The sequence below is a fragment of the Pinus tabuliformis genome, chromosome 9 (genome assembly GCF_031772625.1).
Source record: "Pinus tabuliformis cultivar Carrire ecotype Pingquan chromosome 9, CPIR1, whole genome shotgun sequence".
Classification (NCBI taxonomy): Eukaryota; Viridiplantae; Streptophyta; class Pinopsida; order Pinales; family Pinaceae; genus Pinus; species Pinus tabuliformis.
The window spans coordinates 508,025,921-508,049,885 of NC_142307.1; the positions used below are offsets into that span (position 1 = coordinate 508,025,921).

Below are 23,965 nucleotides of genomic sequence, written 5' to 3' on the forward strand. Positions count from 1 at the left end.
TCCACAGTTGTAAGCGCACCTTCAAAACTGCTTCCTTATGTTGAGCAACATCTACTTATTCCTTGAGTTCTTTCGCCTGTTGCATCCTCACGAGGCTCTATGTAAGGGAAACCGTCTGCGCGGTCCCTTTTACTTCATCTAATTTATGTTATAGCTCGTGCGCCCGTGTCTCTAGGCATTGTATGTTCGGGTCCTCCTGCAGGGTAGTGAGAACCTCAAACAATTGCTCGAACATTTTTATGCAATCTGTCACATCACTGTTAACCTCCGCTATTGTTGTTGTAATCACGGTGTTGCACTATTGCTTAACCTTCGGTGAAGTTGAAGGATGCGCCTTCAATTGTAGTTCAGCTATCTGAAGGTTCAGCTCCAGCTGAGCCATAGCCATTTCTTCCTTTGCCTCGCGCACCCTTTCTTCTAATTTTTGGACGCACACCTCCACTGGTTCTTGTACTTGGATGGCCAACTCCGGGACCATCTAGAAGGCTTCCTCCCCTGTCTCAACGCACGACAGGTGGTCTGGTCCTGTGTTCAATCATCCAGGCTCCCCAAAAACTTCAAAATCATATTCTTGGAACAATAAAATCCATCTGCATATGTGCCCTGCCAACACAGGCTTATTGACCAAGTACATTAGTGCGAAATGATCTGTATACATCTTAAGGTGTCCCCTTAGCAAGTAATGTCAATACTTCTAGACCACATACACCATAGCTAGTCCCTCCGCTTAGTGGTGGAATAGTTATTTTCTATTTTAGATAATCTACGACTCACGAATGTGATAGGTTGATCCAAGCCTTCTCCACCATCTTGTGTTAGTACTACCCCCAGTGCTATACACGACATGTCAACGTGGACATGAAACTCTTTCTTCCAGTTTGGGAAGACCAAAATTGGCGCAGTAACCATGTTTTCTTTCAATACATCCAGGCTTTTCTTACAGTCGTCATTCCAGCAAAACGTGACATCCTTTTTCAATAGCTTTTCCATCGGCGTAATTATCTGGGCATAGCCTTTTATGAACTTCTTGTAGTACCCTGTATGTCCCAAATTAGCACACAGTTGTTTTGCACTTGATGGTGCTTCCAAATTCAGAATCACCGTGATTTTCATGGGGTCTACCATCAATCCCTGTTTACAAACCACATGCCCCAATAGGTTCCCAAAATGAACGAGGAACATACACCTTTTGAGGTTGAGCACGATTTGGTATCTTCGACATGTATCCAGCATCAAGCGCAGGTTCACTACATGGCACCTAACCAGCCAAAATACAGTCCAATCATCAAAATAGACCTACAAGAACTTATGAATATATTCCCTGAAGGTTGCAACAACCACCGTGAAAAGATGGTAGGGGAATTCTTCAATCCAAACGACATGATAGTATATTGAAAGCAACCCAACTCAGTTGTGAAGGTTGTCTTGCTCCTATCCTCCGACGCAATTTTGATATGGTGGTACCCTGAGAACCCATCAGTGAAAGAATAGTCTTTCTAACCGCCTACATTGTCCAACACCTCATCCATGAATGGAGTTGGGAATGGATCATGTACACACGCATCATTCAATTTTTTAAGATCCACGCATATTCTTAGTTCGTCCTTCTGCCTCTTCTCTTGTACCACCATCGGGCTTACCCAAGTGGATTCCACCACAGGCTCAATGATGCTTGCCACGAGCATCTTGTCTAGTTCTATGCGGACCTTCTCCTTCTATTTCGGATTTAAGCGATATGACATTTTCTTAACTAGCTTCGCATCGGGTTTTAACGTGATCTTCATTACCCCTAAATATTCGAGTATTCCCTTAAAATCTGTAAACTTGGTTGGGAATAAGTCCTGATATTTCTGGAGTAATTCAGCGACCTTATCCATCGTCGCACCATCCCAATAGTCTCCAATCTTCATGAATTTAGGTTTTGCCTTCATACAAATATTCATCGGCTTAGTTTTCACTGGCGTAGTTATGTCACGGTTCTCAATCTGTGGTCCCTAAACCTCGCGGTGGCTTTCCATCTCTGGAACATTAATTTTCAACGAATCTTCACCTTCTTCTTCAACAGTTATATTATAACATTCCAGCGTGCAACTCATCTCAGTAGCCCATTCAGGCTTAATAAATTCTACTGGCTCCTGTGGTATCTTAAAGATGGTTGCTTTTACTTCTTGCAGCACTTCATAAATACTGTCCCACCCATCCTCAAAACTGAAGGTCATCATGAACCCTTCATGCAGAACATCCCATTCACCTGTCCCATGGTGGAGCTCTATTTCTATATACCAATTCACTTGTATAACATCTAGGGTATGACAAAATAGGTGCACCCACTCAAATTGTGGTTTTTCTCCATAGGCCTGCATCCACTTGGCTAGATGCGCGCGTGGATCATCATGCCCATTGTACTTATCTATCAGTCGCACCCTAGGCTTCCCAAATCATGTGTGCATCATTCCCCTACATTCGCACCAGTCATCAAAGCTCCCTTTGTGCATACCCTACCATCTCGCGGGCGTAGCACGCAGTACCTAGTCCAAGGCTTGGAATCGTTGCTTTTTCAGCACCTCCCTTTCAAATTTATTCAAGAAGGTATCTATATCACTTAGACCATCATAAGTAGGTAGGTTTCTTACTTCTATTGATACTTAGCATAGCAACCTCGTCATCATATTGCAATTCAGTGTAGTTACCTCATGTAACTGATTCTGCCATCGCTTTGTTTCCTCATCTGAATTCGAAGTACAGGAGATTTCGCACTCCCATGCAATCTGCCCATCCGCGTGGGATTGACCCAGTCCTAGTTTCGTGCTATTATCTTATAGATGCAGTCCAAATCATCATCGCTTTTATAGTCGTGCACCAGCTCCGTATAGCACGATCCTTCAGCAGGATCCAAGGGTACAATTACACATAGTGACTTCTTTTCAAAATTCATTTTTTGCTTTTTCAGATTGATCACCCCATTCATGTCAGTGGCCCAATCAATGCTTAAGAGTGTGGGGCTGGGATTGCTATCATCAAAGATCTCTATCACTTCAAAGTCTGTCAGTGCGCTCGCTCCCTCAATATCCATCGTTATTCCCTGCAATCGCCCCATGGGTATTATTTTCTGCTGGTTCACCATCCTTAGTTGAATTGGAGACCACTACAACGTAGGTCATTTCATTTGCTCCCATGTTTGTTTCAGTAGAACATTCACATCCGATCCTAAATCCATGATGACTTGATCCATCTCATATTCTCCGATCTGCACAGTTAGTCTCATCTCTCTTCTCATTCTTGTCTTATGTTTTCTTATCTTTCTGACTATGCATGGTTCTCCAATGCATCTATTAATGAGTTCCTGTAACCCTTTCACCGCCTTACTATCGCGCAGTAGGTTCATACATGTTTCCAGGAATGTTGTAAGCATAGATGGGTCCATCTTTGGCTCTGGTTTATCTTTGTTTCCTGAAGTGAAGGTATCAGCGAAGCTCTTCTTAGCTTCCATGAAGGTTTCTCGAGTGCGCTCCAAATCAAACGTTGCTTCTTTGACTGCAGCTTTTCGAACCCAAGTACTATCTTTTGGTTGTTTGTCTTTGTCATCTCCCATTGTGATTCCACTTTGGAGCACAATGTTCACATTCGGATGTTCCTCGCGTGGCTGAAACCTCATCATCTGCAGGTTCTGAGTCGGGGGAGGCGATAACACTCCTTTGTCATGTATCCTAGCTATCAGTGTAGGACAATATTTTGTCTCATGATTAAACAAGGTGCAATACAAACATGACAGACGCGTTGGATTCATGCAATTGCAAGCATAATGTCCTAACCCTCCGCAATTGTAGCATACCAACTATTTGCGACCTCTTCCAGGTCCTCCTCTGCCTCAGCCTTGTCCGTGCCCTTGAAATCTTGTTTGCGCCATTCCTGTGTTTTGGTTAAGGGGCCGCGTTTCAGCCTGAACTTTGTAGGTGGGAGTTCTATCCATCATTAAGTCATAGCTTCTACAAGTGCAATTATCGTGTCCCACTGACCTACAAAATTTGCAGAACAACTATTGCGAATTTTGTGTATACCTCTGTAATAAGTTGCAATTGTCTGTGGCATGTTTTCCTACTATTTTATAAATCGGGCACCAAAAAGTAGGTGTTGCGCTAGGTCCTAATTATGCTTCTGATCTTAAGGGGTTCAACGATCCTCTCCCTGTGAGGTAATTTGTGAAAGCCGGGCAGTGGTCCTTGTCATGACCCTAACCCTTGAATTTTACGCACCATACTTCTTTGTGCACTTCTGGTCAAGCTATCCTATAATCTTTCAAACTCTGCATCTCAAGGCATAAATTCTTCAGCTGCACGTGGATCTGATGAACTCCTAAGTTAGGGTCTTGCATTAGAATCTCATGTAGCCTCATAGAAATCTCTCAGGTCTTCGCCCAAGTCGTTATCTTCTGCTGCAATAGCGCACTCCTTAAATGTGGCATTAGCAATGCTACAAACCACTTGTGATGTTGTCCATCCGTCAAATTCATATTAGCCTTGCGAATTGTACATTTCAGCCTCTGATCTAGCTCCCAAGGAGTCTCTCACGGTAGAATCGTGATCTCTTTGAATCCAATGATCAATTTTGCTTCAGACCTCGCTCTACTAAATTCTCTATTTAGCCTGCTTGGATATCCACGATTCCTGCATTTGGATTATCATTGGAGTGCTTAAAATACCAAGTCAGTGCACGGTCCTACATGGCGCTAACAAGTGTCACTTTCTTTATATTGTCATCTATATCTCCTTGCGCTTCCCATATAGCCCTTTCCACGAACTAGAATATGTCTGGATCCTCATTTCCCAAACTTTTGAACACAGGCAACTTCATTGTGCTTTCCATATTGAATCACGGTGGTGGTGGAGGTGGTACGGCTGAAGATGGAGGTGATGGTGGTGAAGCTGGTGGTGATGTGGGTGGAGGTGGTATTCGCGGAATTCTTTTCCATATCAGATGGATCACATTCCGCAGTGAGACCTTCACGAGCTGTTCCTCGTCTCCTCGCGGAGGTGAAATCAAGGGGCTAGTTTCTAGTCCCTTATTTGCTTTGTTCCTGTAAGCTTTTCCACTTCTCGTAGCCTCGAACATCAAGGTAACTGCATAACCCTCTTTTCTCACAATAGCATTTTAATCCAAGTATTCAAATACTTTATTTACTTACCTCGCGGTCCTTTGAGAAAGCATCGCTCTACCTTGCTATAGCTAACTGAGGTGTCAACCGTGAACTCAGTAATGAATCCTCCTATAATATGATCAAGTCAGTGATCAATGTCATGTGCGATCTTATCCTTTCATGCTTCCAACCTTTACACTAACTCTGGGGTCCACACAATAGGACTGCCAAGTTTCCACCTTCCTTGGCTATCTACTAGCTTCACAATCCACTCATATAGCTCAATAGTGAAGGACGCGAAGAAGGTTTCGTGAATCTTCATGTACAGGTAGCAGTCTAGCCACTCTTCTTTTGATAATCACAGGTTCTTGTTCTCCTGCATTGCAAACTTGTGAATTCTTCTGTCCAACCAGCCTTCAATTTCCTTCTTAGTTGGATTCCAATGATACGACATCAAACATCTCTATGCAGGTTCTGGTCCAGGCAACAGAACCATTTTTTGGCTTATGGGGGGGCCTGACTCAGGTTCAGAGTTATTTAGCCAAACAAATCGCTACGCTACTGGCCCTTTTAGCATCATCCCACGGAGCGCGGAATGAAGTCTCACCCGAAGCAGTATGGGGGGATGCTAGAACCAAGTTTCCACACCCTTGATATGTTTGAGATGTTGACTTAGTCCAACTAGATCTGTCTTCACATAGGTTATTTTGCATACTTGTTCCGACCTTCAATACCTTCGTGATCTATTTTAATCGTCTTTTGTGTAGCCCTAACGAGTGATTGAGATGCTTTCGTGCTGCTAGGGAAGCAAACTGCACTATTTCCCCAAACTACACCACATATCTTACTTATCTTCTTAACAGATCGTAGTTAACTTCGCGTAAATAGATATTCTATCTTGCATTCCCTTAACCAATACCATTATATACATTAGTGAATAATATAAACAGTAGAAGTGCAATTTATACCCAATATATTCAATGCATAAAATAGGAAATAAATACACATAATATATATGAAACTTCTCTTTATTAATACTTCCAACTGTTATAGACTCAACTCGCCCTACACACTCAATTGCAAGGGTCTATGCACTCAACTACAGACTATTAGGCCTCTGTGCACTCAGCTGTAGAGCCTTCTCCCACTCTATGACCCAAAACTAGACATTACTCCACAAATATGACTCAACTCTTCATCTTTCTTGTGATTTCCTTATGGTTAGATTCCATAACTAAGAGCCTCGCTCTATTTATGCAATCCCATGGTTCATGAACCATGGGTAGATCTCTATGGCCAACATTACATTAAAACAATTGAGGGTGGACAACACTATGAATCTTTTACAAGCTACGCACTCTGCACCCACATAATGCAGATTCTTTACATTGGAGTTACAAATTTTGACCAAAATCTGGGCTTTAAGCCCCAAAACTTCCTGTAGTGAATCCCACACCCAACAATACTAGCCAAATGGCCTACATGCTTCTTGTGTCTCTGTTGACCTTCATCAAACTTCTTCTTCCGACAATGTTTAGCCATATGACCAAATTTACCACAATAAAAACATTTTGGTCCTGAACCACTTCTATTTGGAGACATACCCTCGGATGGAGGTGGCTTTCTTTATGGGGTTCCTTCGCTTTTTTGTGCTCCATTTGTCTTTCCTCTGAAGGGCTTCATCTTTTCCATTAGGGCAGGCTCTAAGCTCTGGGGTTTCAGGGTCATTTTCCTTTCCTCCTCTTGCATTAGGATCCCCACAAATTCTTCAAACTTGGGGACTTTTTCTCTCACATTGAACCCAGTGATGAACATCTAATAGTCATCAGTCATACCATTCATGGTAATCATCACCAAATTAGTGCCTGATATTATTTTTCCAATGTCACCTAGCTTTCTCTTGGGCTCCTTGATACAAGAGATGAATGCTGCTACTAATTCATTCTCCTCCATTTTAATGGAGATAATTTTTCTCTCTAGAAACAGTAGGCAATTTATGTTCTTGATCTCGTACAAGTCTTCGAGAGTTTTCCAGATGTCTGTTGCAGCTTTACAATCTTGAATGTGAGGAATAATGAAATCTTTCACAGATAATTTGAGCAACACCTTTTCCTTGTTCTCCCTCTTTTCCTAGGCTTGGATTGTTGTTTCTGTTCCACCTATAGCTAGAGCCAGCTTCAATTCATCACCATTTGTTATCGTCCATGCATTTTGCCCCTCCAATAGGTTCTGCAACTTAAATTTCCAATTGGAGTAATTGGAACCGTCGAGCTTATTTCTCTCATTCAGATAGGCATCTGATTGTTGATCTTGACAGCAAAACAAATGACCTCCAACAAACTAGATCTATCCCAATCCGAAGATTAATTTCAAAGAAAAAATGGACTCTTTCTTAAAAAAAGAACAATGCCTTCAAAAAGATACCCATTTTTTTTTATTAAACCTTAATCAAATTCACCCAACATATTAAAAAAAATATATATGTTTTATCCCATTTCTTAATCTACCCCAATATCACTGAACAAGATTTAAAATTATAACCCCATTTTTTTATTTTTTATTTCTAAATGGCCTTTGAAATTCAAGCCTACCTTTGACCAAACTACTCTTGGCCTTTGCACTAAGCACCTCCGACCATCTGCATGGAGGCAACATCGATCCTCACCACAGCACCCCTCTGTAGCACATGCCATAGTACTGTACCACGAATCAACAAATGCACTAGTCAACGATTTTCAAAAGGTCTTCGCTCTCCACTCATTGTCTCGACTCTCCGGTCAGGTGAAACTCCACGCAACGAAGCACCACAGTCATCAATACAGAATGAGATACACAGATCTGTACCCTAATATCAGATACAATTTGGAGATCAGACTCCCACACAACTCTTACCACACCTCAACACCTCCAGCTCAAGCTACATATCAACTCTCCTACCATTGTCCTACATGTCAAGTTCACCAATTGGCTTCCACCTCGAGCAGTAGTGTTCACGGCACGTCCTGCAATAGATCTAAGGAGAGTTGGTGCATCAGATCTAAGGAGATTTGGTGAGGGTTTCTGGGTCTGGCACACCGTGCAGCAGATCCTCCCAGCACGCCTTTTTCCATTCAGTCCACCACAAGCTTACTGACTGGTGCGTCTCTGAGCCTTCCAACAAAAGGATAATAGAACACCAAAGCCTTGGCCAACCCGCAACACGTACATCAGAGCATGGCCATCCCACTCTTCCGCTCGACCTCCACACCGCGACATAGCTCTGATCTATAGTATCCAAACCAGTCCACTCTCTTTTCACCGATCCACAACCTTTCAGGCTTGCTCTCTTATTTCACAAACCATCGCCTTTTTCACCCTCATATTCGCGACTATCGGGAGCGATGAACACATTCGCTCTAAGGAAAGCAGAGATCATCGTGTTTTTCCCCTTCTCATCCACGATGGTCATCACCCTCTTACCTTCATAAAGAGAAATGATTACATTGAAATAAATTTAAAAAATAATGTGCTACTTCTCCACCTTACCTTCGCTAGTTTTCTTCACAGCAGCTCCCCACTTAGGGATTTGCAGGCTCTCTCAAACCTACTGCTTTGATGCCATTTTAAGGAACTGAAGAATCAACTTTATTGATGAATTGGACAACTCGCAGGTGAGGAGCTCCACCTCGAGACTCCCTCTAGCAGAACACTCTACATGAAATCATCTTACAATTGAAATTATATATGGTGTTCACACATCTAGGGAAGTTAGAACAACTCCCTAAGAAGTAGGAACTAATTCCTAATCTAAGGCTCTAGTGAGCTGAATCTCTCCATATTTACATATTCTCCATTACCTTCAACATCCTTTTACACCAAAAAAGCACAAGATCAGTGGGTTTGAAGGTTTTATTTTAGACGTGTTTATCACAAGCAACTTTCATTTTATCGTGTGGCCAAGTTGAACAATGGTTTTCCTTTTGTTTTCATCGGCCTCAAAAATTTGGTCAATTTGGGGCTTGTATTGCATCTGGTTGGTTAGGGAAAGCTTTTAGACATTTATAAGGTGGGCAACTTGAGTTGGATAGGTAATTTGGCCTCAAAACCTTAGAATAATTGAAATACACTAAACCCCATTAAAAAGATCCCTCCTGCGATCCGTCCTCCTTACGTCATTCTGCCCTCGCCGTCCCTCCCACTATGCATCCAAGCATGTGATGGCATGTTACATCTTAGAAAAATCTAGAGACCCGATGTTTCTGCCCGTCTAGCCTGCCTGCCTCCACTGCATCATGCCCTACGGGTATTAATTAATGGCATTTGATGTTTTAAACACGTTACATTCCACCGTATAAAATATTTGAATATCATCGATTAATCCGCCCAGATTGCGAAATATTTTCCACAGATTACTTTCATGCCATGCTTTTTCGGATATTAATGGATTTTATCCGTTCTTTCGCCCAATTTTGGCTATTACACTGGTTGTTGCGGGCGGATCGTTTTGGTTAATTGTTCTTTGAGGTTCTCTGAGCAATTTTCAGCCAAAAAATGATTCACGAATCTGCTTTTCCTGGTTTGCTTCAACAAATTATTGCTTATAGCAGGTATTCCACTTCACTTTAAGCGTAAATCTTTGGATATTAAAGGTTTTCTTTGCTCTATAGCCTGAATTGTAAAAATATTTGTTGATCCCTACACCCGTCGATGTGGATGGTTCTTCAGGAATCCTCCCAGCGAGGTTTAAATTGCTATCCAGAGCCAAATAGGTAAGTTTCTTTAACATACCCACGGTTTCAGGAATCCTCTCAGCAAGGTTCAGATTAGATAGCCCAATACTTTCCAACGCACTTAATTTGTCCCAGAAACACCACGTATCAATCCACCCAATGGATTGCCACTGAGATGAATATCTCTCAAACCTGGAATTCTTCTAAAAAAAAATGGAATTCCCCCAGAAAAATTATTATAACTTACATCAATCATCAACAAACCTCCCAACTGCCCTAAACTATCTGGGATAATGTCACTTAATTTATTGAAGCTCACGTCTAGTTTCGACAGCTTCTGAAGTTTTCCAAGCTCCTGCCCATGAAGCATGTTTCTACTCAAATCCAATATAATCAAATCTCGGAGCTCACCCACATCACTAGCAATCGAACCATTGGACAAATTCCCAATAGAACACGGGTGAACAAAAGTTACAGAGGGTAGGATCACGCAGTGTATGAAGAAATAGAGGGTAGCAAACACTTGCAGCGTTGCCTCCCTGTCCACTTTGAAACAAGTATTTCTCGGTTAATTTTCTATTATGTAAGAGAAACAAGAAATCCGCCATAGATTTGAACTATTTACGATTACTTCATCCAGTGTATCACCTTGCAGTCAGACAAATTCTGCCTATATGCTGCTATTTTCCTTTTAATGGAAATAATCTATGTGGAATTTTCTATCTATTTGGAAGAAATTTGCTATCGATTTGAACTAATTTGCTAATCCGAAAATAGGCAATATCGTCATTCGTAATTTCCCCCTTTACCCACCATTCAAACAGAAAATTCCTATTATTCTTTTGTTGCTTTCATGTAGAAGAAAGAAATTAGCTTCTCATGAGTCATTTACTGATGTGTGTGTGCTCTATTCTTTTTGTTTATGTTGTAGTTATTAAGAAGAGTTACACCCTCCAAAATTCTGATTTGCAAGATGATAGATATAGGTTCATATCTGACTAGATAAGGATTTATCTGGACTTTACCAGGTTGATCAACACCTGGGTTGACCCAAGCGCAGTGAAAAGTAAATTTTCGACAAACCATTAAGAAGTGATGTAGCTACAGGCTGCCTCTGAGAGTGCACAACAATACCATGGAAATAACAAAAAATTAAAATAAACAATATTTCATGCCAGCAAGGCATACCACAGCCCTTCACCATTACGAGGTGAGAAATCAGCCAAATTTTCTAGCATTGTTCGAGGAAGAAGATTGAGGGTCCATTTGAACTATTTAACATTCCAAACAAAATATATTTAAAATAAATAACACAGGTTGGTCTCCAAAGACCTCTATGGCTCATCTTCTCTTTAATTTGACCAAAGAAATAAAAAATTCACTACTGGTATTATAATCTTTCAAATCTCAAAAGGAACTCACCCTTCTTTCCTGATCATTTTTCTCCTACATGCACGTACCAGAGATTTTCCATGTGGGCAAATAATTTCACCATATATTTATGATTTGAACTATTTTCACTGATTTTTGTGATTCCTAATACTATGGTGACGCAAGTGATCCAGAGGAGGCACCCCGAATCTTCAAATAGTACAATTTCAAAGAATAGCCTCCTGTTTCCAATGCATTCCCTAAAGAAGATGATCTCACAAGTGTGACTGTAGCTACATTTAAAAACGGTACGACTGTAGCTTCTTAGCAGTGGAAGCCTCCTTGTTCTTTTTCCCGATGTCTCAACCTCGAGCCACCACTCCTTGCGATTAAAACATAGCGTTACATTTGTACGCATTTGTATATGTAATTGAAGCCTTTCATAAACTAAAACTGTGGCAACAGAAATGATCAGGATTTCTTCATGCAACCCGAGAACTGCAACAGAAACAAAAATATTTGAAGTCCAGGATAATTCCATGGTATTATAGTATGGCTTATTTGTTAGCTATTTTGAAAGATTTCCTTTTTTATTTTCTTATCTAATTTTACATTCGCAAATATTTTTACAGGTAAGCCTTAGCTTATCTATTACCTATTTTGGAAAATTTTCTTTTTACTTTCTTATCTAATTTGCCCATGCTCGGATAAGAATTTGTCAGTGATTTACAAGTAATTTATTCAAGTGAAAATTTCTTTGGTACACTCTCTTGTCTAGGATTTGTAAATTTTTTACTCAATTCATGAAACTCTTTCCTTAACCAACAAAGTTGTTTAATGGCCCTCTTCTAGAGGCAATTCCACTCCAAAAATCTAGCAAACAAGGGTGTCACCTTGAGGGGGTTTAAATTAATATTTTAATTAAGTAATTTGGTTTTGTTCACCTTGAGGATTTTTTATAGACATATATTTTGATTTAAATTGTAGGGAAATAAGGATTTTTTTAACAAAAACTAATGGATATTTAATTTAAGTAAATATTTAATATATTTTTATTTTCATTTTTTTATTGTGTATAGTTAACTTAAATATTTAATTACTATCTATTTTCAAATAATAATAAAATTTATCTCATTGAATTATAAAAGACTTTGACTTCATCTCAAGTATGCTTGGTGAATGGTGTTCAGACCAATGCATATCGCATTGTGTTCTTTATATTCTTGCCACCATCTCATGAAACCGTCACCGATGTCTATCTCTTGTATGCTAGCAAGTGGTTTTGGAATGAATTTGAATTTGGTTATAAATGGAGAAAACTTGGAAGGGGAATCATCTCCAAAGCAATAAGTGGCTATTGAGCTGAGTTACTCCAGAATTCAAGCCTTGCATTGCAGAAAAATCCAAAAACAAGCAACCAGATATATTTTATTACTGTATTATGCTTCTAAGTTCTCAGTCTTGAAATTACTTACAAAAATTGCAGCAGATTGTAAATTGTTTGGAAATTTGTGTTGGTGAAATGGACAGGCTATAAGTCCACTGTTTACAGAACAGTTTTTGGCTATTAAAAAGATTGTTGTTTAATTGTTGGAGGAGAAATAAATAAATTTTTCACTTTCTTTTTTCAATTTGTATTATATTATAATAAAAATAAAAAATAAAAATCAGTCTGCAATGGATTTGAGTTGCATGAAATTTATGTCTTTTTCTATTCAACATATTGGATCTGTGTTGAGTTGCAACAAATAGATATATTTTCTGTCCAGTAACATATTGAAGTTCATGTTAAATTTGCAACAATTATATTGAAAAAATATTCAAGTGAAATTTGCATGAATTACATTGTAAAAATACAAGACTTGTTTAAGAACTGGGTGAAGTAAAAGATGAGCTGGTAAAGAACTTTGTTGAACACATTCAGGAAGTGTTAAAGACCTCTTGGAGTAACAGAATGTGGCTCCATAGTTTAGGTTCAAAATAATTATAAGTTTATTAAGCTAAGAGAAAGTGTGTGTAACACTGTAATTGTTTCGTTACCTGTATTAACTAGGTTTGTCAAGAGGTTAACAGAAACCAGACACGCTAGGTGCTCTACACTGGGATATGGGAGATCTCAATTAGGTTTTACAGAAATCTGTCCCATCCATATTGAAATCTGTCCAAGTGTCATGTTTGTGTTCATAGTACATACACTAAACCATTGTTAAGACCAAGTTGAAACCAAGTACAAATCTGAGCTGTACACAAATGTCATGTTTGTGTTTATGCACACTCAAATGTTGTTGTTGAGACCAAGTTGAAATCAAGTGCAAATCTGAGCACTTATCCTCATGAAACCAAGTGCAAATCTGAACACTTAGCCCCATCGTGAAGAGTAGAAACTTAATTTTTAGAAAAACAAAACAACTCGTTTACTACATTTAATCAGCATGAATATTCAAAAAGAACATGGATGGATGGATCTAGCATTACCAGTGCTGGCGAGTGAACAGACGATAGTGGTGTGTCTAGCTTTTGAAAAGTTTCTTGCATTCTTTCATACACTTCACTCAATGTTGCTTTCTTCTCGATGCTTTCTCTTGCAGTCTTCATAAGTTTTTTGCGTGTTATCTGGTAAACATATTAATACAACAATCTGTTAACCAATTGTTCATAAAAGCAATTGCCAGACGAGCATTCTGATCCTCAACAGTCTGAGGCATCTGCTGCGTTCATGTACCTGTCTCCTAAGTGTCGCCAAAATTTTGGTATGCATCAGGGATTGAGGTAGGACACCATTTGATGGAGGCAATCCAATGAGTCCACTTATCCCAACCTGTGTTCACTTAAGACTGTCAGATGTACAAAGCATGTAAATTGATCTAACAAGAACTTAAAACTGTAACATTTACAAATCATGTAAATTGATATAACAAGAACCTTGAAGAGTTGTTTTAAATATTTAGGCCTATATTTTTAAAAGTTGATAGTTATGGTAACCACAAAGAAATAGATATGAATATTGATTTTTACTTTAAAGTGTTTTTATGATGTTTTTAACAACACTATTGTTTACATATCCATTTATAAGGAAGTAAGAAAATGGAGGAAAATAGACATGAATGGGAGGTAATTATCAAAGGCACCAAGCAAGTGTTCACTTGTCTTGTTGGTGGCTGTGCGGGGATCTTGAGTCGATCTAAGCTATCTGGCCTTAATCATCATCGTGCTACCACGCAAAATCTCCCACCAATTCCTCCATGTCAAAGAGGTCGAGTAAGAGATGCAAATGCTACATGGGCGGTCAAATCAACAAGTGTAGTTAGAAGGAAAAATGCAAAAATACAATATGATTTAGATGCAAGGCTATGTCGTGCATGACAACAAGCATAAAAAAGATTTGTCAATGAAGAAATCCTTTTAGCTATAATTATTTATTGGTATTTATTTGTATATGCTTTTTTATTAATATTGTCAATGAAGAAATTCTTTCAGCTGTAAGTAATTATTAGTATTTATCTGTATATGTTTTTTATTAATATGAATTTATTGTTGTGGACTAAATTCATTGAAACTTGTTTTCACAGTCAGTTGTTACATTTGATCAGCTTAATGATACTTCAAAGCAAAAAAATTGTGAAAAAATTCAACGTTGGGATCAGAGTCTACCTCGTAGACATATGGAAACAATGAAGCAGATAGATATTGCTTTAAAAAAGAAATTAAGGACTGAGGTTCTTGATGATGTGGGGGAAGAAGGATTAGATGGGCACAACCATATATTAAACTTTGATGAAACTAATCATGACAATGACAACACAGTTGAGTCCATTTTTTTACATATATTAATTTTTTAGACATTTTAACATTAAATAATATTTATATTTATTATAATTGTATACTAATTTCTCATTGTTATTGATATGCATAGCCTAATCAACAAAATTCCCTAAATTCAAGCTACCAACTATTACGACGCTCGCCTAGATTTCAAGGTTTTCAAGGGGTTATTGGGCCAGTAAGTTTTTAATCCATATAACCTATTCCACAAAAAACATTAATATATAAATTGCTATGTTTTAAAATAATGATAGGATGAGGAATGGATGTTCTATATTCTATATCGTTATCCTTGATTTTTTTTATTATGTGTGTGTGTGTGTGTGTGTGTGTTATTTCTTATTTATGGTGCAGGTGTTCCCTTTGGAGCCATTACAATCAATGAAAACCCCTAAATATTGTCGAAGCCTTAAAAAGAATGGAAATGAAATGGTTCAAATGCTACAACCATCTTCACATCCAATGTCACAATGCAAGGTCAGATTATATTTATTTATACTATTATAATTTTATCATATTTTTACATTTAATTCTATTTGAGTCACATACTTATATCTATGTATAACCTAATGTTCAGAGTAATGAATATACATCTCCTAAAACATCTTTGCACATGTATGATGGTGGACATGATACTCAACAAAAATCACATTCTCCTCAACCATTGTGACATTCACCTAGACTTCAAGATAAATTAAGAGAGGTAAGTTATATACTATATATATTAGCTCATAATAACACTGACATATTTTTTTATGACTAGTTAATGCATTTTCTTTTCATATTCGTTACATGTTCCCCATATTTTCATTATATCTATATAGATTTTGATATTTATTGATAGCTAGTCAATGCATTGTCTTTTCATATTCGTTACATGGTCCGCATATTTTCATTATATCTATGTGGATTTTGATATTTATTGATAATGTTTTAATTTACACAGAAAAAAAAAAAAAGATAAATGTTGATGCTATGGTTAAAAGGACCAAAATCACGCCGAAGGACTTGAAAGCACGTGGGTTCAAGTCATGCAAACAATACATAGAGCATATATGCTCAACTAGCATTGCTCTCACTAAACCCACTATGTTTGCTACTTTGAAGGCTAAACATTCCAACAAGTTGAAATGGCTTAGGCTACAATAATAGAGCTTTAGTCATTATTTTGTCTATAAAGGGGCTACAAGGACAATTTCAATATATTAACTTTCTTTTATTTTGTTTTAAATGTTTTGAATACCAATATTTCTGGCACCTAAAACACGAAAGATACATTTTGTTTAATGAGAACTCATTTTATTTAGATATATAAAGTATGAGTTTTTGTTTGTGGAATATTACATGTGCTCCCTCCAACTAGGCATATATCTTTATCATTTTTTAAAATCAAAAGTTTTGACAAAATCTTGCTAAATTTGATCTTGGGTTAAGTAAAATTTGTTTTATAACAAATGTTATTTAAAAGGTTATCAATCTTTGGAATATTATATATAGTTTAGTCACATTTTTGTTGGTATTTATATGCACTATGGATGGGTAGAAATCTATGATATTCAAGATAGAATTTGATTCATTGAAGAGCTAGTGATAAAAAATGCAAAAAGATATGACTTTTTTTTACGAAATATTATATACAATTCATGTATTTAAAGATGCATATATTTCTTGAATGCATTACTTTACATAAAAAGTGTTAGTAATTGTTCAATTAAATTTATATGTTAATACTTGAAAAATATTTTTATCTTTAGATTATAAAATTTCCTTATAATTATGATTATAAAGATAAAAATGTATCCATTTTTTTATTTATTTGAATGTAAACTTTATATATAAAAATAATTGTTATTTTTTTCAAAAGTGTTATAAATAAAATGAACTATCATTTGGGCTTAGGGCTTACTAGGGCTCACTAATAACTCCTAAAATACATCCTTGTCACGCTTTAAAGTGCAGTACCATACCACATTTAATCGTTGTTTCAGGTAATTCCCAGTCACACTTACTATTCTCCATGGCCAGCTATGAATCAATCCTCTCATTGCCCTGAATAGTTATTCAAACTTTGGGTGCACAAAAGTATTAAGGAAAACGACCCTCAAGCAACCCTCGTGGGGATTCCTCTTAGTCAATTGCCGAGAAATACCCAAGCATGTCTCTTGATTTTGGGTTTGAATTAGATCTTTATGATTCCCAGGAGGAGCGAGGTGTCCGACTCTGGTTGGAAGGATTTCAAACTTCGTGTGTTGGGTTCACACCACATAATAGAAAAATATATTGTTTAATACATGGAGTGGGCTTACTCCCATACTTTTTCCTTTCAGGTTTGACATGCCTTTCTATGTGAGGCTTTTTATTTAGGTGGGTGGTGTTTAATAGATGTAGAGCTGTTGTGGAGAATCTTGGTTTTAGCTTTAGTTCGAACTATTTCAGAAGTACAAATTCATAGGCTTCTCTCAAGGGGTTTTGCACCCCAGCTTGGGAGATACCATATTTATTAAAGAGTGATCTCCATTTAGAATATATTATCTTAATACTTTATTAAAGTGTGGTCAAGCATTTTTTTTAATTTAACATTAATTGGGATATATTTATCTCCCAATTAAGAGGCAGAGAGCTATGCTCACAAAGCTTTTACTCATTTCATATCCCAAAATAACTTTGGAGGGCTCTAAATTGTAAATCTCAAAATTAAGACATATCATAAAATATGTCACAAAAGATAATTCCTCCAATTTTTCTACCCTAAAAATATCAAAATAAATAACAAATTATCCAATAATTCATTTTAAATCAGTTAAAAAAAATGTTTCATTTCAATTTTTATTTGTAGAATTTATTTTAATGTATATTCAGCTGAAACAAGAATTGGAATGTTTTGTGTAGCATTGTCTTGTTATTCTTAATATGAAAAAGTAAAGTATTTATGTATTATTAAAATGGAATGTGTGTCACTTTTGTGGTGAGGAGAGGAATATGTATCAAAATAAATTACATACATAAAGCAAAATGAAAAATAAAGTGTTACTTTCCCTTTAAGTTAAGCTATGTGATCAATCAAACAAGGAAAATATTTTAGTTTGTTTTGCGTATGATAAAAGGTCCTATGAAGACCTATTCGTCCTTTCCACTCTACAAGTAACTAGGCCTTGCGGAGATATCTTTTATGATGGGTACTGGGGCTACATCCCGAAAGAACTGGTGACGCTTCCAGCAACCAAAAAATGACGGGTACTGGGGCTACGTCCCGAAAGAACTGGTGACGCTTCTAACAACGAAAAGAATCAACCAAGGTATTGAATGAGGCTTTAGTGCTTTCCAAACCTCCACCTATAGGGAAAGATGCCCTAAAATTTGGCCAATAGGATACCTTTGTCTCACGGAGGCAGTCAAGTCTTTAGCTTCTCGGTAATCGGTTATCAGTACCGAGCACTATACAGGTTGGGTAGCCCCATATAGTACTGCAGGCACTGAGCCTAAGCCGAACCCCCTCTGGATCGGGTCTCTATGCTGCCTGGGTTGTCTTTTCTGTGGAATGATTGAAGGATTTGAAGCACCCTAAAAGACAACTTCTATGTTTCAAAATGTAACATGACTGTGGCGGCTTATTGGATGCCAACCCCCAACAGTCCTAACCCAAACTATAAATTAGTTTGTGGCCCATGTGGGGAAATTTAGTTTGTTCAAGTTATGATTGCTTTTAGGTGTCTTCCTTCACTTATGGTGTGAAAAATTAAGCTTAAATAAACTAATTACAAAATGTTTTTACACTTGATTCCCTTTGTTCAAAGTTTAGAGTAGCTTAGTGTGTGTAGTGAAATGTGTGTGTAAGTGATAAAGTGAACATACGAAGTTTGTAGTCATGTGGATATGAAATGATCCTTTTCAAATTTGTCTACTTACACTAAATTATGTTTGTTCCTTACCTGCAAATAAAATAATGTGTGGTTGATGGGCCACTTACTTCCTTCCTATTACACTATGTGAGCCTAAAAAAGCAGATGGAAAACTAAGTGCTTTGAGAAAGATTTCATATGCAAGCCTGGGATTGTCTAAAATACGCAAGGGAAGCAGGGGCTACTCCCTTTCTTTAATAACACTAGTTCCTAGTCCCAAGGCTAATGAAGTAAAAATGCTTTGGTTAGTAAAAAATATGAGTGGATTATGGGCCACTTACTCCTTTGTTGATTAAGCTATGTGACTTGGGTAAAATAGCAAAACAAATTGAAAAAATGTGTGGATTATGGCGACTTACTTTTCCCCTTAATTAAGATATGTGTGAAATGTAAAAATTTTAAAGAAAAGGCTAAGTAATTTCCCTACTAGTACTGGTTATTAAAACAATATGAACTATCTGGAAAAAAATTGTAGAGGTGAAGGCAATTCACTAAAGGTTGTGAGTCACCCACGAAAGAAAAATTACAATGATTGTTTTGTTCTTTGTAAACCATGTGGTTAGGCTCTGCACAAGCGAGCGAACCATGTGTCAATCTACAAGAAAATGATAAGTGTTAAGCCAAATTATAGATATTAAGAGTGAGAATGATTATAAGCAATATGCATTATCAATGTTCTAAATTTAAACTTATATGATTAAAGAACAACGTATTTTATAAATGATACTATACTATAAATAATTTAACTAAAATTTACAATCTCACTAAAACAAATTAGTATTGAAGAACTAAAGGCAAAATTTATACCTTTATCATAAATTCAGTTAAATTAAATGACATCCTAAGCAATAACACAAGGCCCTGTGCAAGGAAATTAAAGTAGAGTATAAAGAAATATCAAAGTACTTTGTAAAATAAATGTAGAGATAAAAAATTATACTAATTATATGTTATTAGTCAATCCAAAATGCATTATGTAATATTTTTTCTCAAAACTTTGGAAATGAGTGGATATTTATGGTAGGAATGTAGCTCGAATACAAAAGAGGAATAATCAAGAAACCAAGTCTACTAGAACCATTGTCCATACCAAGTGAGTGTTGGGAAGAGGCCATAATGGATTTTATTACAATTATACCAAAGTATGAAGGAACAAATTTCATTATGGTTTTGGTGTTTTTGCTTACAAAATATGTCCACTTTTATATAAAAGAAGCATCAAAATGGTTTCTGAAGAACAATCTGCAAAGGAAGAAAATCGCTGTCAAAGTAGAAACCCACCATGAAAAGCGCTACAGACATGATGAGCAGGAGACAACCATTAGAATAGTCTCATTCACACCTTACTACTCACTCAAATTTATTATGACACAAACATGTAACACAAAAATGTCAAATGTAAGGAAAAAAGGAAAAAATGTAACGGTATGATGTCAATATATCCAAAAAATTGATATATATATATATATATATATATATATATATATATATATATATATATATATATAAGATAACTATCTTCGTCAATAAGAGAAAATTGGATGAAGTCATCGTATAAGATGACTTATCAATAGTATAATGATATATCTTATATATCATTAAATCAATAAATCATAAAAAGATCCAATAAGACCCATGGGTAGTTGGTTCACTCATATTAATTTTGAAGCAAAAAATATTCAAATAAAAGAATTATATTTTTGAGGCCTAGTTTAAAGAGATAATTATTTAGTATCATCCATGATGAAATTGTAATGTTCCATCATTTAAATTATATATTTAAATATGATATAGATTTAATACATTAAAATTTTTATGATACATTCCATTAAATAAATTCAATAATTTAAAATTATAATTATCTCAATTTCACACACTGATTTAAAAAATCTTAAAAAACAAAAAATATGATTAAATATAAAAAAAAAATTAATGCATCAAAAAAATTATGATGCATTCCATTAAATAAATTTAACAACTTAAAATTATAATTATCTCAGTTTCACACACTGAATTAAAAAATCTTAAAAAAAAATTAAATAACAGCATTAAACTACACTTCATGTTAAAATTTATAATGAATTATATAAATATCATTAAACTCATCATAGAATTTAGGTAAAGAATTAAAAAATTAAAAGAAGAAACAACTCGTAAATTTTAATAATTTTAATAATTACCTTTTTAATTTTGGACAATCTCTTACAGTATTTAACGAAGGAGGAATTGCACACTATGAATCTTTAGTATCCTATCCATGTAGGAGAGGGGAAAAAAATGTTCAAATTTCTAGCACTGTTCTATTGATTGCTCCTACTGACGGGGATGAACAAAAATGAGTCTAATCTTATATCCAATATAATTTTATGTATAGTATTCAAAACTATCAATGTAAGAAGTGTATGTATGAATTTGGGGTTATACTTTGAAAAACTGAAGGCACTGCTCTTTGTCTTGTAAACTTCACTTGATTTGTCTGTAGATCTTCCAGTGTACCACCCACCATAGTTGTAGACTTTTAGTGCCAATAGTAACCCAAAAATGTCTTTGCACCATCCACACTAGGGAAATAAGGTGGTTCAAAATATATCTGACGCATGGCACCACAAGCACCTAGATATGATGGACCCTTCATTTCAATGCTACCCATGGTTGTTACTACCAGCTACTAATATGAGAAGAAAAACCTTTTCACCGCGGCTTCTATTGCCTGGAAGGCCAACATAACATGTATTGTTGCAACATGATAAGCACCTAAAGTGCTATGTGAGGGAAGTCCATGTGAATGGAACAAATGCATAAGTGCCTCCTGGAGCCTTGGTCCACCCTTTGGATCAGCCTCAACACCCATGACTTTGGGCACCAGATGCCTTAGTTCCTTGCATGAATTTGTAAAGTCTCTAAGGGGGGAAGATCGAATGCAATATGCGCCTGCAAGCGTACTAGTGCTGCTAATTTCCAACTGGTGTTTAAGGCAAAGGAAATCATCTGGGTCCATCAATAGAAGCAAATTCACAATTTCTGTGAGCATCTTCCATATCCTTTCAACCATCCAACAGTCTGCGGATGCTCCTACGAAATCCCTAGAGTCTATTCTTTGATATATTCTGTGCAAAAATTATTGGCCTACAAATACCCAGGCCTCAAAGATCTGGAGGGCATTGCAAAGTTTGGCATCTTCTGGATTATGGAACTATTTATGTTGTTTTAAAGAGTGCGAATATCTTGGCTTACAGATTCTATCATATTCAAGAATAGGCTTACCTGACATATTTGGTTCCCCTAGACCTAAAGTTAAGGGAGTCCTCTGCATATGGCCTTCAATGGCAAGCCATATTCTAGAAACCATAGCTTCAGCTCTTTTCCATGTACCCAAACGAGGAAGTAAGCTCTCTTCACTTGTTCTGCTAACCACAGGTAAAGCACCAGGTCTCTGCCATACCTCATGGGAAACTTTCGTAGCAAGAACACCACTACTTACTAACAACTAAACAGTGGGAACCTGCTTGTCATCTTCACAAATCATTGAAATCAACTCAATCTGGGAACTAATTATGGATTCAAGCCTTCTCTTCCATTCCTCTTTGTCAATGTAAGTCCTTGTGTCATAGAGGACAGATGAAACAAGTCGAAAAGTAATCTCCAATGACTGTAAGGCAGCGTTTACCAACCCCTCTCTAGACCAACCAGGTCGTTCCTTGAATTTCCACATGGCACTGAGCTTGAGGAGATGCACATACTGCTCGTAACCCACATACTCCATGGGGGAGGGCTCTATGGACTCTTCAACAAAGGAAAAATGGGATGTCATTTATTTACAGGACATATTTTTTCCCTACAAACAAAACCAGGAGAGTAAAGACACCAATGCTCTCTATATACCATAATCTAAAAAGGACAACATAATAATAGAATAAACACTAAAATCCATTTTAAACACTAAAATTTTAAAAACTGGAATAGAATAAAATGTTCTTAAATCTTTCTATTATTTAAAAATTTATATATAATAATTGAAGGGTGGGAATTTCTAATCAGCCAGAATCCCAACCGGATAACAGAGGTTCATTCATTCAGATTGTCACTAAAACCCAAGATTATTACCCGCATTACCTCCAATCCCTTAGAAAAATTTTAAACCAAAGTTAATCTTGTCCAAAATATAAATTACCATCTTCTTACTCAAACAAATATTTAGGATTCATCTCATCGTTAACAGTAATCTTAGTCTTCAGGCCTTTATGCTCAAGTTGTATTTGAGGTTACACTTATCGTATATTTTGAATACGAAATCATAATTATTAATCACTTTTTATTTAATGTTATAACTTCTTAATAATATTTAATTATTTGGTCTTTTGGTGAAGACAAGAGAAACAGGGCGGAGCAGCCATGTCTAAGAGAGGTCGTGGAGGTGGCGCAGGGAACAAGTTCAGGATGTCACTGGGTCTGCCAGTGGCAGCCACGGTGAACTGTGCAGATAACACAGGAGCCAAGAAATTGTACATAATTTTTGTGAAGGGAATCAAGGGTCGTCTCAACAGACTTCCTGCGGCCTGTGTGGGGGATATGGTCATGGCCACTGTCAAGAAGGGAAAGCCTGACCTGAGAAAGAAGGTTATGCCTGCTGTCATTGTTCGCCAGCGGAAGCCCTGGCATCGAAAGGATGGCGTTTATATGTATTTTGAAGATAATGCGGGTGTCATAGTAAATCCAAAGGGAGAAACGAAAGGTTCTGCTATCACAGGGCCCATTGGGAAAGACTTTGTTGATTTGTGGCCTAGAATTGCCAGTGCAACAAATGCTATTGTGTAACTAGCGAGATTATGCAATATGCTTAGTATTTAATTTGGTAACATCTTTTAGGGGATTTTGATAAATCTAGAAATTTTAGAGCTGCTCAATTTATGGGAAATTTTTGGTTGTGTTTTGAGTTAAAAAATAAATAAAAAATATTTAATTATCTATTAACTGCGATTCTTGGAGGGGAAAAAGGTGATCTAATGACCTCTTTGCCAGAAAGAGAAATC

General features: G+C 36.8%; 1 pseudogene; it reads left to right on the forward strand.

Moving 5' to 3' along the window:
- Positions 1–23,292: 23,292 nt before the first annotated feature.
- On the forward strand, positions 23,293–23,750 carry LOC149149433 (large ribosomal subunit protein uL14 pseudogene; annotated as a pseudogene).
- Positions 23,751–23,965: the final 215 nt, after the last annotated feature.